This window comes from Mustela erminea, chromosome X (assembly GCF_009829155.1).
Source record: "Mustela erminea isolate mMusErm1 chromosome X, mMusErm1.Pri, whole genome shotgun sequence".
NCBI lineage: Eukaryota > Metazoa > Chordata > Mammalia > Carnivora > Mustelidae > Mustela > Mustela erminea.
Genome location: NC_045635.1, coordinates 55648559 through 55662655, shown reverse-complemented (window position 1 = coordinate 55662655; position 14097 = coordinate 55648559). Strand labels below are relative to the sequence as shown.

The window sequence follows — 14097 nt, the reverse complement described above, 5'->3', positions numbered from 1 at the left end:
TACCTTCACATTCATTATCATCCATTCTGTCAGTAAGAATGTATTCAGTACCTACCATAAACCAGGTACCTTTAGATTAGGGATATGGTGTTGAAAAAGTCAGAAAAAAGTGACTGACTGCCTTTAGGAAGCTTCCATTTTCGGGGAGGTGCCTGAAACAAGCCTATAAAGCCTCAAAAAATCATTTCAGCTACTGATAAGTACAGCAGGGTAAGGAGATACATAGTTGACTAATAAGTATCTTTTTTTTAAAGATTTTATTTATTTATTTGACAGACAGATCACAAGTAGGCGGAGAGAGAGAAGGAAGCAGTCTCCCTGCTGAGCGAGAGCCGATGCACGGTTCGATCCCTGGATCCTGGGATCACGACCCAAGCTGAAGGCAGAGAATTTAACTCACTGAGCCACCCAAGCTCCCCGACTAATATGTATCTTATTTAATTTCCCTAACAACCCTGCCATATACAGATTTTCATTAACCCCATTCTCCAGATGAGCAAAAGGAGTCAGAGGAGCTAAGCCATTGATTGACAGAGCTAGGCCGAGACACAGTAACTTCTGACTATGTATTACAAGCTCCTTCCATTCTGCTGCCTTACTCCTGGTACTAGTTTTCTAGGATTCCATGATTTAGTCTCCAAATAACTGACTCTTCAATAATGTCCTATCTCTGAAGGACAATGAGACGTAGGCTAAATGCTCTGTGATTGTGAAGTAAGGAGCACCAGACAGCTTTCAAAGCACCAGGTTGTAGGTTCACTTGTTTATCTCTATCAATTCATTGAGTAGCAGAAATTTTTTTTTTTTGTTTATTGTTCTGCCCCCAGTGCCTAGCACATGGCTTGACTCCTAAGTAGTGTTTGTTAAATATTTACTGATCCCAGGGGTGCCTCTGTGGCTCAGAGAGTTAGGCGGCCAACTCTTGATTTCAGTTCAGGTTATAATATCATGGGTTGTGGTACTGAGCTCTGCACGGGGCTCCAGACTCAGGGAGAAGTCTTCTTGAAGATTCTCTCCCTCTGCCCCTCTTCTCAATCACATGTGCACTCTCTCTCTAAGATAAAAATATAAACCTTTAAAAAATATTTACTGAACTTGTGAATGAATGAATGAATGAACAAACTAATGAACTAATGAGAAAACAAATTAACATAGCTTGCAGAAAACTAGCTCAGTGTGTTCCTGGCAAAGGAAACAGTTTAACCCTCGACCCCTCCTGAGAAGCAAGCTTCAGCTGCTTTCTCCTAGGAGCAAACAGGCATGACAAAACGCCAGGTGTGAGCTGGCATCTGAGGGTGAGAGAAAAGGAATCTTCATACTACAAGACGCATAACCAGGTAAGTTGAAAATGAAATGGTTTTTGCATTTTTGAAGTTGAAAAGGGCTATATTCTATCTGATGAGGACTAGAGTGGTCTGGAGAACTTTCATGGAGCTAAGTAATACTGGCTGCCTAGGGGGCCCTGTGCTCCACTTTCATCAAATGTCCAAAACAGAACTAACCAATCAATCAATATCCTAAACACAATTTGCCTAGATGTTAATGTCATATACATATAAAAACAGTGGTCCCATGCTCACTTCAGTAGTACTAAAATTGGAACATTACAGAGAAGATTAGCATGGCCCTGTGCAAGAATGGCATGCAAATTAGTGAAGGGTTTCATATTAAAAAGCAAAACAGTGGTCTCTACACATCTACAACAGACTTGGATAGTGGCAAGAAAAAATACCCACGTAAAGGAAGAAAGCTAGTATTTAAATAACACCACATGCCAATACCATGACACCTATAGTCACACTTACTGAGTAACTATAGATCCTATCTATGAACTGGAGATAGCCACAACATCTACCCACCTGGTTAATCCACGTAAGTGAATTAAGTGAGCTAATTCATGTTAGATATACATGGTATGTAATACACATTGAGGAACAAAACAAGATGCTACAGCACACCACCATCATCATAATCATTTTATTGTCATTATCACCATCTTCTATGTGCCGTCTATATTTTATATGCTTTCATACCAATTACCATAATTGATATCATAATTATCATAATGTATCTTTTCCACAACCTTGCATGGAAGAAATGATAGATGAAGACACTAAAGCACAGTGAGACATCATAACTTGTCTAAGGTTCTGCAATTGGAAAGAAACACATCAAGAAGTAATAACTAGTAAGATGGCAGAGGAGTAGGAGACCTAAATTTCATCCGGTCCCAGGAATTCAGATAGTTATTAAACCGTTCTGAACACCTATGAACTCCACAGGAGATCAAAGAGAAGAATAGCAGCAACTTTATGAACAGAAAAGTGACTACTTTCTGGAATGCAGGACATGTGGAGAAGTGAATCTCAGGCGATATATGGGAAGATAGGCCATGGCGGGAGGGAACCTCTGTCAGCCAGCTCCTGGCACATGATAGAGCAGCAAAGCACAAGATCAGAACTTTTAAAAGCCTGCTCCACTGAGGGACGTCGTTCCAGTGGCTAAGCAGAGGGTGGAGCCCTCACTGAGATAGTGTGTTCTCAGGGCCCTCAGGGTCACAGAAAGATGAAGGGTGCCTGAGTGTGGCAGAGCTGCCAGGTATCAGAGCAGGGAAACCGGCTGCAAAGACAGAGCTGAGGACTGGGATCTCAGCTCGGGGTTGCCATAAACTGTGATCCAAATCATAGTGGGGCCACTTCTCTTCCAGTGGGCATCCACCAAGTGGCAGATCCGGGGAGACCCCCCCCCCCCACCTTCTGCAACTGGGAGAGGTGGCAAAGGATCATGCTGTAGGAATCTGCTGGGTTTGGAGACTCCAAACAGGGCTGTGTGCCAGAGATAGAAACACTTGGTCACAGGTCAGGTGAGCATGGATGGGGGCCAGAGACCAGGGAGACAGGAATGTCTGAATGTTTTTCTCTGAGGATTCACTGAGTAGTGAGGCCCCCAAACTCTGGGCTCCTCTGGGCCAGATATTGGGAGGCAGCCATTTTCATTCTCATCCTCCAAAGCTATACGGAAAGCATTCAGGAAACAAAAACTACCAAAAGCAAACCCCAGAAGATTACTTAGCCTGGCCCCTGGCAAGGGCAGTGCAATTCTGTATGGGGCAAAGACACTTGAGAATCACTGCAACAGGCCCCTCTCCCAGAAGATCAGCAAGAACATCCAACCAAGAACAAGTTTACCAAGCAGTGAAAACTGCAAAAATCCAGCACTAGAGCAATACAGCACATAGAATTCATGGCTTTTTTCCCAGGATTCCTTAGTCTTTTAAAGTTAAATTATAATTTTCTTTATTTTTTTTTTGAACTTCCCCCCTTTCCTATTTTAACCAAAATCTTACCAATACCTTTTAAGAAATTCTTTTAATTTTCATTTTTACAATCATATTCTATCCCTTCATTATATTTGGCCTTATTTAATATAAGTGTACATATAAGTCTTTCTTTCTTTAACATTTTGGGACACAGTTTCTTCTAACACCAAAATACACCCTAAATCTAGTGTATGGCTTTGTTCTAGCCTCCCTCCTGATCACAAGCTCTACCGTTTTTAGTTTTTTTTCTTTCTTTTTTCAACCTTCTTATCTTATCAATTACTTTTTAAATTTTTTAAAATTTTCATCTTCACAGTTCTATTTCATCCCTTCATCATATTTACCCTTATTTTTGGATATATATATATATATATATATATATATATATATATATATATGCTTTTCTGCCTTTAAAATTTTGGGAAGCAGTTTCTTCTAATGGACCAAATTACACCCCAAATCTAGTGTGTGACTCTGTTCTATTCACCAGCCTGATCATATTTTTTTATTCCTTTCTTTTCCCCCTGGTTGGGGGACTCCTCTGATTTGTTTAGTGTATATTTTTCCGGATTCATTGTTACCCATTTTGTTCTCTCATTAATCTGTTCTTCTCTGGACAAAATGACAAAACAGAAAAACTCACCTCAAAAAAAAAAAAAAAAAAAAGAACAAGAGGTAATACCAAATGCCAGGGACCTAATCAATATAGACATTAGTAAGATGCTGGAACCAGAGTTCACAATGACAATTATAAAGATACTAGCTGGACTTGAAAAAAGTATAGAAAATACTAGATAACCCCTTTTAGGAGAAATAAAAGATCTAAAATCTAACCAAGTCAAAATAAAAAAGACTATTAATGAGGTTATATAAGACAAATTAGATTTTAAACACAAGATGATAATAAGAGATGAGGAAGGACACTATATCTTACTTAAAGGGTCGGTCCAACAAGAAGATCGAACAATTTTAAATATCTATGCCCCTAACATGGGAGCAGCCAGCTACATAAAGCAAGTAATAACAAAATCAAAGAAACACATCGACAATAATACAATAATAGTAGGGGACTTTAAAACCCCCCTCATTGAAATGGACCAATCATCTAAGCAAAAGATCAGCAAGGAAATAAAGGATTTAAATGACACACTGGGACATGGACATCACAAATATATTCAGAACATTCCATCCCCAAGCAACAGAATACACTAATTCTTTTTCAGTGCACGTGGAACATTCTCCAGAATAGATCACATCCTGGGTCACAAATCAGTTCTCAACCAGTACCAAAAGATTGTGATTATTCCCTGCTTATTTTCAGAACACAATGCTTTGACACTAGAACTCAATCACAAGAAAGTTAGAAAGAACTCAAATACATGGAGGCTAAAAAGCATTCTACTGAAAAATGAATGGGTCAAACAGAAAATTAAAGAAGAATTTTAAAAAAATAATGGAAATGAATGAAAATGAAAATACAACTGTTCAAAGTCTTTGGGATGAAGCAAAGGTGATCTTAAGAGTAAAGTATAGGACACCTTGGTGGCTCAGTGGGTCAAAGCCTCTGCCTTTGGCTCAGGTCATGATCTTATGGTCCTGGGATTGAGCCCCACATTGGGCTCCCTGCTCACTGGGGAGCCTGCTTCCCTTCCTTTCTCTCTGCCTGCCTCTCTGCCTACTTGTGATCTCTGTCAAATAAATAAGTAAAATCCTTTTTTTTTTTAAAGATTAAGTATATAGCAACACAAGCCTTTCTGAAAAAAGAAGAGAGGTCTCAAGTACACAACCTAACCCTACACATAAAGGAGCTGGAGAAATTACAGCAAAGAAAGCCTAACCCAGCAGAAGAAGAGAAATAATACAGAAACCAATGAAATAGAAACCAAAAGAAGAGTAAAACAGATCAATGAAACTAGGAGCTCATTCTTTGAAAGAATTAATAAGATTGATAAACCCCTAGCCAGACTTACCAGAAAGGACTCAAATTAATAAAATCATGGATAAAAGAAGAGAGATCACAACCAACACCAAAGAAATAGAAACAATTATAAGAACATATGGGCAACTATATGCCAGCAAATGTGACAATCTGGAAGAAATAGATGCATTCCTAGAGACATATAAACTACCAAAACTGAACCAGAAAGAAATAGAAAACCTGAATAGATACATAACTGGTAAGGAAATTGAAGCAGTAATCAAAACTCTCCCAAAAATAAGAGCCCAGGGCCAGACGGCTACCCAGGGGAATTCCACCAAACATTTACAAAAGAATTAATACCTATTCCCCTGAAACTGTTCAAAAAAAAAAATAGAAATGGAAGGAGAACTTCCAAACTCATTATATGAGGCCAGTATTGCCTTGATCCCCAAACCAGACAAAGAGCCCATCAAAAAAAGAGAATTACAGACTAATATCTCTGATGAACATGGACGCAAAAATTCTCTGGACAAATGGATAAGGAAGATGTGGTCCATATACACTATGGAGTATTATGCCTCCATCAGAAAGGATGAATACCCAACTTTTGTAGCAACATGGACGGGACTGGAAGAGATTATGCTGAGTGAAATAAGTCAAGCAGAGAGAGTCAATTATCATATGGTTTCACTTATTTGTGGAGCATAACAAATAGCATGGAGGACATGGGGACTTAGAGTGGAGAAGGGAGTTGGGGGAAATTGGAAGGGGAGGTGAACCATGAGAGACTATGGACTCTGAAAAACAATCCGAGGGTTTTGAAGGGGCGGGGCGTGGGAGGTTGTGGGAACCAGGTAGTGGGTATTGGAGAGGGCACGGATTGCATGGAGCACTGGGTGTGGTGCAAAAACAATGAATACTGTTATGCTGAAAATAAATTTAAAAAAAAATTGTGGGAAGGAAATCTGGGATAAAATGAAATAGATTTTGGTAAATATTTATTCCTTCCTCACTCTATATATTCCTAATTATTTCAATTAATTGATACCTATTAGATTGGCATGAACTCCACCCCCCAAAAATTTCTCACCAAAATACTAGTCAATAGGTATAAAAGGATTATTCACCACAACCAAGTGGGATTTATTCCTGGACTGCAAGTTTGGATCAACATCTGCAAACCAATCAATGTGATACAATACATTAGTAAAAGGAAGAACAAGAACCATATGATATTCTCAATAGATGCAGAGAAAGCATTTGACAAAGTACGTCATCCTTTCTTGATCAAAGCTCTTCACAGTTTAGAGATAGAGAGTACAAAGCTCAATATCATAAATGCCATCTATGAAAAGCCCACAGCCCACAGCAAGTATCATTTTCAATGCGGAAAAACTGAAAGCTTTTCCCCTAAGTTCATGAACATGGTAGGGATGTCCACTATCACCTCCGCTATTCAAAATAATTCTAGACATCCTAGCCACAGCAATCAGACAACAAAAAGAAATAAAAGGCATCCGAATCAGCAAAGAAGTCAAACTCTCACTCTTTGAAGATAATATGATTCTTTATGTGGAGAACACAAAAGATTCCATCCCAAAGCTGTCAGAACTCATATAGGAATTCAGTAAAGTGTCAGGATAAGAAAAATCAATGCACATAAATCAGCTGCATTTCCATACACCAACAGCAAGACAGAAAAAAGAGAAGTTAAAGAGTCTATCCCATTTACATTTGCCCCCGAAACCATAAAATACCTAGGAATAAATCTAATCAAATAGACAAAGGATCTGTACTCAGAGAGCTATAGAATACTCATGAAAGAAATTGAGGAAGACACAAAGAAATGGAAAAAATTTCCACTTGCATGGATTGGAAGAACAAATAATGTTAAAATGTCTATGCTACTTATAGCATCTCCACATTTAATGCAATCCTTATCAAAATACCATCAAAAATTTTCAAAGAAATGGAACAAGTAATCCTAAAAATTTGTGTGGAACCAGAAAAGACCCTGAATAGGCAGAGGAATGTTGAAAAAGAAAACCAAAGCTGATGGCATCACAATTCTGGACATCAAGCTTTATTACAAAGTTGTAATCATCAAGATAGTAATGGTACGGGCACAGAAATAGAGACTCAGATCAATGGAACAGAATAGAGAGCCCAGAAATGGACCTTCAACTCTATGGTCAACTAATGTTTGACAAAGCAAGAAAGAATGTCCAGGGCATCTGGGTGGCTCAGTGGGTTAAGCCTCTGCCTTCAGCTCAGGTCATGATCTCAGGGTTCTGGGATCGAGTCCCACATCAGGGGCTTTCTGCTCGGCAGGGAGCCTGCTTCCTCCTCTCTCTCTCTCTCTCTGCTTGCCTCTCTGCCTATTTGTGATCTCTCTGTCAAATAAATAAAATCTTTGAAAAGAAAAAAAAAAAGAATGTCCAATGGAAAAGAAAGTCTCTTCAACAAATGTTGTTGGGAAAATTGGATACCTGCATGCAAAAGAATGAAACTGGGCCATTTCATTACACCAGGCACAAAAATAGACTCAAAGTGGATGAAAGATCTAAATGTGACATAGGTATCCATCAAAATACTTGAGGAAAACACAGGCAACAATCTTTTCAACCTTGGCTGTACCAACTTCTTCCTAGAAACATTGTCAAAGGCAATGTAAGCAAGGGCAAAAATGAACTACTGGGACTTCATCAAGATATAAATCTTTTGCACAGCAAAGGAAACAGTCAACAAAACTAAAAGACAGCCTACAGAATGGGAGAAGATATTTGCAAATGACCTATCAGATAAAGGGCTAGTATCCATAACCTATAATCTATAATTATCAAACTCAACACCCAATGAACAAATAATCCAATCAAGAAATGGGCTGAAGACACGAACAGTCATTTCTGCAAAGAAGACATCCAAATGCCAACAGACACATGAAAAAGTGTTCAACATCACTTGACATCATGGAAATGCAAATCAAAACCTCAGTGAGACAGCAACTCACACCAGTCAGAATGGCTAAAATTAACAAGTCAGTGTTTTAGTTTTCAGAGCGCATGTCTTTCATTTTTTAGTTATTCCCAGGTATTTTATCATTTTTGGTGCAGTTGTAAATGGGATTGTTTTCTTTTTTATTTTTATTTATTTTTATTTATTTTTATTTTTTTTTAAAGATTTTATTTAGTTATTTGACAGGCAGAGATCACAAGTAGGCAGAGAGGCAGGCAGAGAGAGGAGAGAAAGCAGGCTCCCCGCGGAGCAGAGAGCCCGATGTGGGGCTCGATCCTGGAACACTGAGATCATGACCTGAGCCGAAGGAAGAGGCTTTAACCCACTGAGCCACCCAGGCGCCCCGGATTGTTTTCTTTTTTAAAAAATATTTTTTTATTTCTTTGTCAGAGAGAGAGCGAGCACGGACACAAGCAGGGGAGCGGCAGGCAGAGGGAGAAGCAGACTCCCCATTGAGCAAGGAGCCCAATATGTGACTGGATCCCAGGAGCCAGGGATCATGACCTGAGCTAAAGGCAGACGCTTAACTGACTGAGCCACCCAGGTGTCCTATTAAACGGGATTATTTTCTTAATTTCTTTTTTTACTGCTGCAGTATTGGTGTATAGAAATCCAACAGATTTCTATATGTTGATTTTGTATCCTGTAACTTCACTCAATTTGTTTATCAGTTCCAGCAGTTTTTTGGTGGAATCTTTCAGGTTTTCTGTGTAGAAAATCATGTCATCTGCAAATAATGAAATTTTTACTTCTTCCTGCCCAATTCTTTTTTTCTGTTTTTCAAAACTCATACTCTCTATTGATCTATGTTCAAATTTGCTGATTCTTTCTTCTGCTAACTCAAATTTATTATTTAGCCTATCTAGTGAATTTTTCATTTCAATTATAGTTTTCAACTCCAGATTTGCCATTTGGTTGTTCTTTATAATTTCTATCACTTGATCTTCTCTATTTGATGAGAAATTGTTCTCTTGCTTTCCTTTAGTATTTTGGAATTATTTCCTTTAGTTAATTGAATGTATTTAAAGTAGCTATAAATATATTACTTTGTCTAGTAAGTCCAATGTCTGGGATTCCTCATGGACACTTTATGTTGGCCACTTCTTTTTCCTGTGTATGGGCCATACTTTCTCTTTTGTTTGCACATCTCATTTTTTTAAATTTATTTTTTTAGGTTTTTATTTAAATTTCAGTTAATTAACAGACAGTGTAATATTAGTTTCAGGTGTACAGTATAGTGATCCAACACTTCCATAAGAGGCAAACTAAGAATGCTGATGTGCTTCTTTCTGGAACTTGTTCTTATTCTGTTTGGTCATTTGTTTATTTAATGACTTGGCTAAATTAATTCTGAGAAGTCTATTTATCCCACATTATGAAGTGTGTGATGTCTCTGCTCAGATATATTCCCTTGTTTTTAATCTTTTAGACCTGTTTCCCATAGGTCAACCCCACATCTACATAAACCACTTTTTGGTCAAATGTTGTACTTTAAACCTCCTTAGCCAGTTAAACTTTTACCCTTTACCACTAGATGTGCATGTAATTGACTACTTTCATAGTTCTGGGAGTTTAAAATTTTGCTCCACATTTACACAGGGACAAGTCTTTCAGAGGTTCTTTCTCTGGTTACTTTTCAGGAAGTGTGGTTCTGGGCAAGTCTTCCATTCAGCTCAAGACAAGTATGTTTTTTTTTAATTAAGCTTGGCTTCCTATGAGTTGCCCAGGGGTCAGGGTAGCATATTGTTGAGGCAATGTTTGGTCTGAGACTGTGCTTAAATATCTGTAGCCTTGAGCCTTCTACATTTTATTGATGCATATGTGTGTGGCTTGAGGAATGTTTTAGAGTCTGCCCCTCATCTTGATTTACTTTATCCTTAGTAGGTGCAGCCTTACACATGTGCACAGCACTGCAGAGATTCAGAAACAAGTGTAATCACACACAGCCTCTTTTGGCTGTCTATTTTCCTTGTTCTTTCTGGTAACCTTCCAGCTGGGCTAGTATTTAGCTTGTTGTTTCTAGTAGGATGGAGCTAACAATCCCCTCTTAATTGCTTACCTTCAAGGTCTCCACTGTTTTTGACAATGCCCACAGACATGAACTTTTTCATGCTCTGTTCCAAATAAAGTAAGTCCCCTCAGGCAGACCTGTGGAGCTCTCCATCTAAAGCTCTGCTTTACCCCTTTGGTGGAAACTCTGTGTCACTGCAGTGGAACTGGGGGCCAGGGGCAGTGATCTGCTTCTCCCAATGTGACTTCTCTGTTCAAGGAGTGGATCCTGGGGAATGATGGTAGTCCCTAGTCCTCTTGGTTTACCTTTCTTGGTATAGAACTTTCACCCTATATATGAGTTAGGTCAGACAGAATCAGTTCCCCAATATTCTTGGCTTACCACTCCTGGGGCAGAATCTTCGTGAGTAGAAACTAGGTAATAGATGGGATCTCCAGTCTTCCAGAATAGTGCTTCTGCAATACACAGGTAAGGGGCATAAGAGATGCTGATGTCCTGCCCCTCTGGGGAAGAAACTAGAGCCCTAGAGCAGGAGTTGGAAGGAAAGCCAACACTCATCTTCTTGGCCTCTCTTGTCTGAAGAATAACTTCCATCACACAGAGCAAGGGGTGAGGATGAGAGCAGATTATAGTTCAAATGCCACAGCCTCCTGCAATTATTCTGAGAATTTAATTTTAGATTTTCATGAATAAATGTTTCTCTATTTGCTATATGCCTTTAGGACAATTTCCAGAGATTTTAAATGACTTTTTATAATTTTTTTTTTTCAGTTAAAAGGCTGTTTTGTTGGGAGGAGTATTCACTGTGATCCTTGAATTGCCACTCCAGAAGTCCTGCGCTAGGAACACTTGGTCTTGGACTGGAAAGACTGGAAAGGGCATATAGAAGTAGCAGAAATAATGTTTATTTAAATTGTTTTTTCAGGGTACCTGGGTGGCTCAGTGGATTAAGCCTTCAGCTCAGGTCATGATCTCAGGGTCCTGGGATCGAGGCCCACATCAGGCTCTCTTCTTGGCAGAGAGCCTTCTTCCCCTCTCTCTCTGCCTGTCTCTCTGCCTACTTGTGATCTCTCTCTCTCTCTGTCAAATAAATAAATAAAATATTAAAAAAAATAAATTGTTTTTTCAGGCAGGCAGATAGGTAAGAAGGCAGTTGCCCCAAACAGAGAAAGAACATGTACAAACAGATGTATAAATAAGGCTGGAAGACTGAAATACTAGAGGTCAAGTGACTACAATGAGTAAGCTAGGCTAAGGAGATTAGACAATGTCCTACAGGCAATGAAGAGCCATGAGAGAGCTTTAAAATGGGGAGTGATCTGGGCAATCTACATTCAGACAGTTTGGCTGGCTAAGGTTCTAAACAATTTAAAAGGAATTAGATTTAGTCCCAGGATTTGCAAAAGCAGAGAAAGATATGTGAGAATGAAGTTATCATACAGACCAATGGTTTTTGGTTATGTGAATCAGACCAAAATCCTACATAATTTTTTGTGAAAATAAATTAACATTTCATACTCACAGCTAAAATAATTAAGAAATTTTAAAAAAAGCCAGTTATGCTCATTTGGATAGAATATTTGCACATTCATTTAACGAAATGCTTAAATACATAGGTGATGTATCAGCAGAACATATGCTGATGTTTTTTAAAGTAAAAATTAATATGAAAAATAAAAATAAATCTTTGTTTTAAAATGTGTTTTGAGGGGTGCGTGGGTGGCTCAGTGGGTTATAGCCTCTGCCTTTGGCTCAGGTCATGATCCTAGGGTTCTGGGGTCAAGCCCTGCATTGGGATCTCTGCTCAGTGGGGAGCCTGCTCCCCCCCCCATTCTCTCTGTCTGCCTCTCTGTCTACTTGTGATCTCTGTCTGTCAAATAACTAAATAAAATCTTTTAAAAAAAATAAAATAGAATGTGTTTTGTACTTCCTTGAAAATAAATTGGACACCAGGGTGGCTCATTCAGGTAACTGTCTGACTCCTGATTTTGCCTCAAGTCATGATCTCAGGTTCCTAAGGCCAAGCGCTGCATTAGGCTCCATGTTGAATGGGGAGCCTGCTTAAGAGTCTCTCTCTCCTCCTACCCCTCCCCATTCATTCTCCCTCAAAAACAAACAAACAAATTCCATCTCTGAGTTGTTTAAGTACATATTTTTTAAAGTAAGAAACTCTTTTTATAAAATAATCTGGTTAAACTGAATTATCACTGGAATGGGCATCAGGAGCACAGAATCCCAGTCTGCATTTTTTGTCATTAGCTTGCTGTGGAAAGTTTAGAGTCTATTCCCTTCACTGGGACTAAATTTCTATTTCCTTTGCAAGGAAAAATTTGTAACACATATGACAAAAAGCCAAATTCCTTTATATACAAAGAGCTCCATAAATCAATAAGAAACAGATGAAAGGCCAAACAAAAACAACAAGTGGGCCCAAGCCAAGAACAGCCAGTTCACATGCAAAGAAATATACATGGCCAATAAACAGGTGAAAAGATGCTAATGTTCACTCATAATTAAAGAGAGGAAACTTAAAATAATGATAAGGCATTTTTTGAACCTATAATATTTACAAGGATTTGAAACTCTGGTAAGTACCTAAAGTTTGCAGTTTTTTGGGCAAGGTAAAAGGTACTTTACCAGATTTAAAATGCATACACTGTTTTACCCAACTATTTAGCAACTATGAATTTATATTTTTCAAAAGTATCATAATAAAGGTATACAATCATATTAACTAACAATTATTTTATTTTCTATGCACCTGACACTTACTGTATAAATACTTAAGTTCTTAATGTGTATTATTAAGAATCCTTACAATGGTATTATAGAATAGAGAGCATTATTATCTCAATTTCTTTATAGGAAGGCATTGAGGCAGAGAGAAATTAAGTACTTTGCCCAAAGTCATACAGTAAGAAGATGGTGACACCAATAGTTGGAAGAAAATACCCTGGATTTAGAATTATTCCCCTTAAACACTGTATACTGCCTTTTGAGGATGTTAATTGCAGCACTACTTTTTTTTTAATTTATTCATTTATTTATTTATTTTCAGCATGACAGTATTCATTGTTTTTGCACCACACCCAGTGCTCCATGCAATCTGTGCCCTCTCTAATACCTAGCACCTGGTTACCCCAACCTTCCACCCCTCGCCGCTTCAAACCCCTCAGATTGTTTTTCAGAGTCCATAGTCTTTAATGGTTCACCTCCCCTTCCAATTTCCCCCAACTCCCTTCTCCTCTCTAACTCCCCTTGTCCTCCATGCTATTTCTTCTGCTCCACAAATAAGTGAAACCATATGATAATTGACTCTCTCTGCTTGACTTATTTCACTCAGCATAATCTCTTCCAGTCCCGTCCAAGTTGCTACAGAAGTTGGGTATTCATCCTTTCTGATGGAGGCATAATACTCCATAGTGTATATGGACCACATCTTCCTTATCCATTCGTCCATTGAAGGGCATCTTGGCTCTTTCCACAGTTTGGCGACCGTGGCCATTGCTGCTATAAACATTGGGGTACAGATGCAGCACTACTTTTAATACCAAAAAATCAGCGAGAAAAATAAAATACATACATATATATGTGTGTGTGTGTGTGTGTGTGTGTGTGTGTGTACAAAACCACAATGAGATGTTACCTCACACCTGAGGCTACTATAAAAAAGACAAGAAATAAGCATTGATGAGGATGTGGAAAAAAGAGGAACCCACTGAGCCACCCAGGCTCCTCTACCTGAAATTAATATAACATTGTATATCAACTGAACTTCAATTTTAAAATATCACAAGAAAAAGTGGTGTAAAAGCACCCTTGATAAAACTT

General features: G+C 38.5%; 1 protein-coding gene and 1 non-coding gene across 3 annotated transcripts in view; one reads left to right on the top strand and one right to left on the bottom strand.

The window, feature by feature from the left end:
* AR (androgen receptor) overlaps window positions 1–14097 on the bottom strand; it is a 206626-nt gene that overhangs the window by 110743 nt on the left and 81786 nt on the right. The gene's annotated exons all lie outside the window — the stretch shown is intronic.
* Window positions 1571–1672, top strand: LOC116583790. Its single transcript, XR_004282899.1, has one exon. It is a non-coding gene; the product is annotated as a U6 spliceosomal RNA (small nuclear RNA).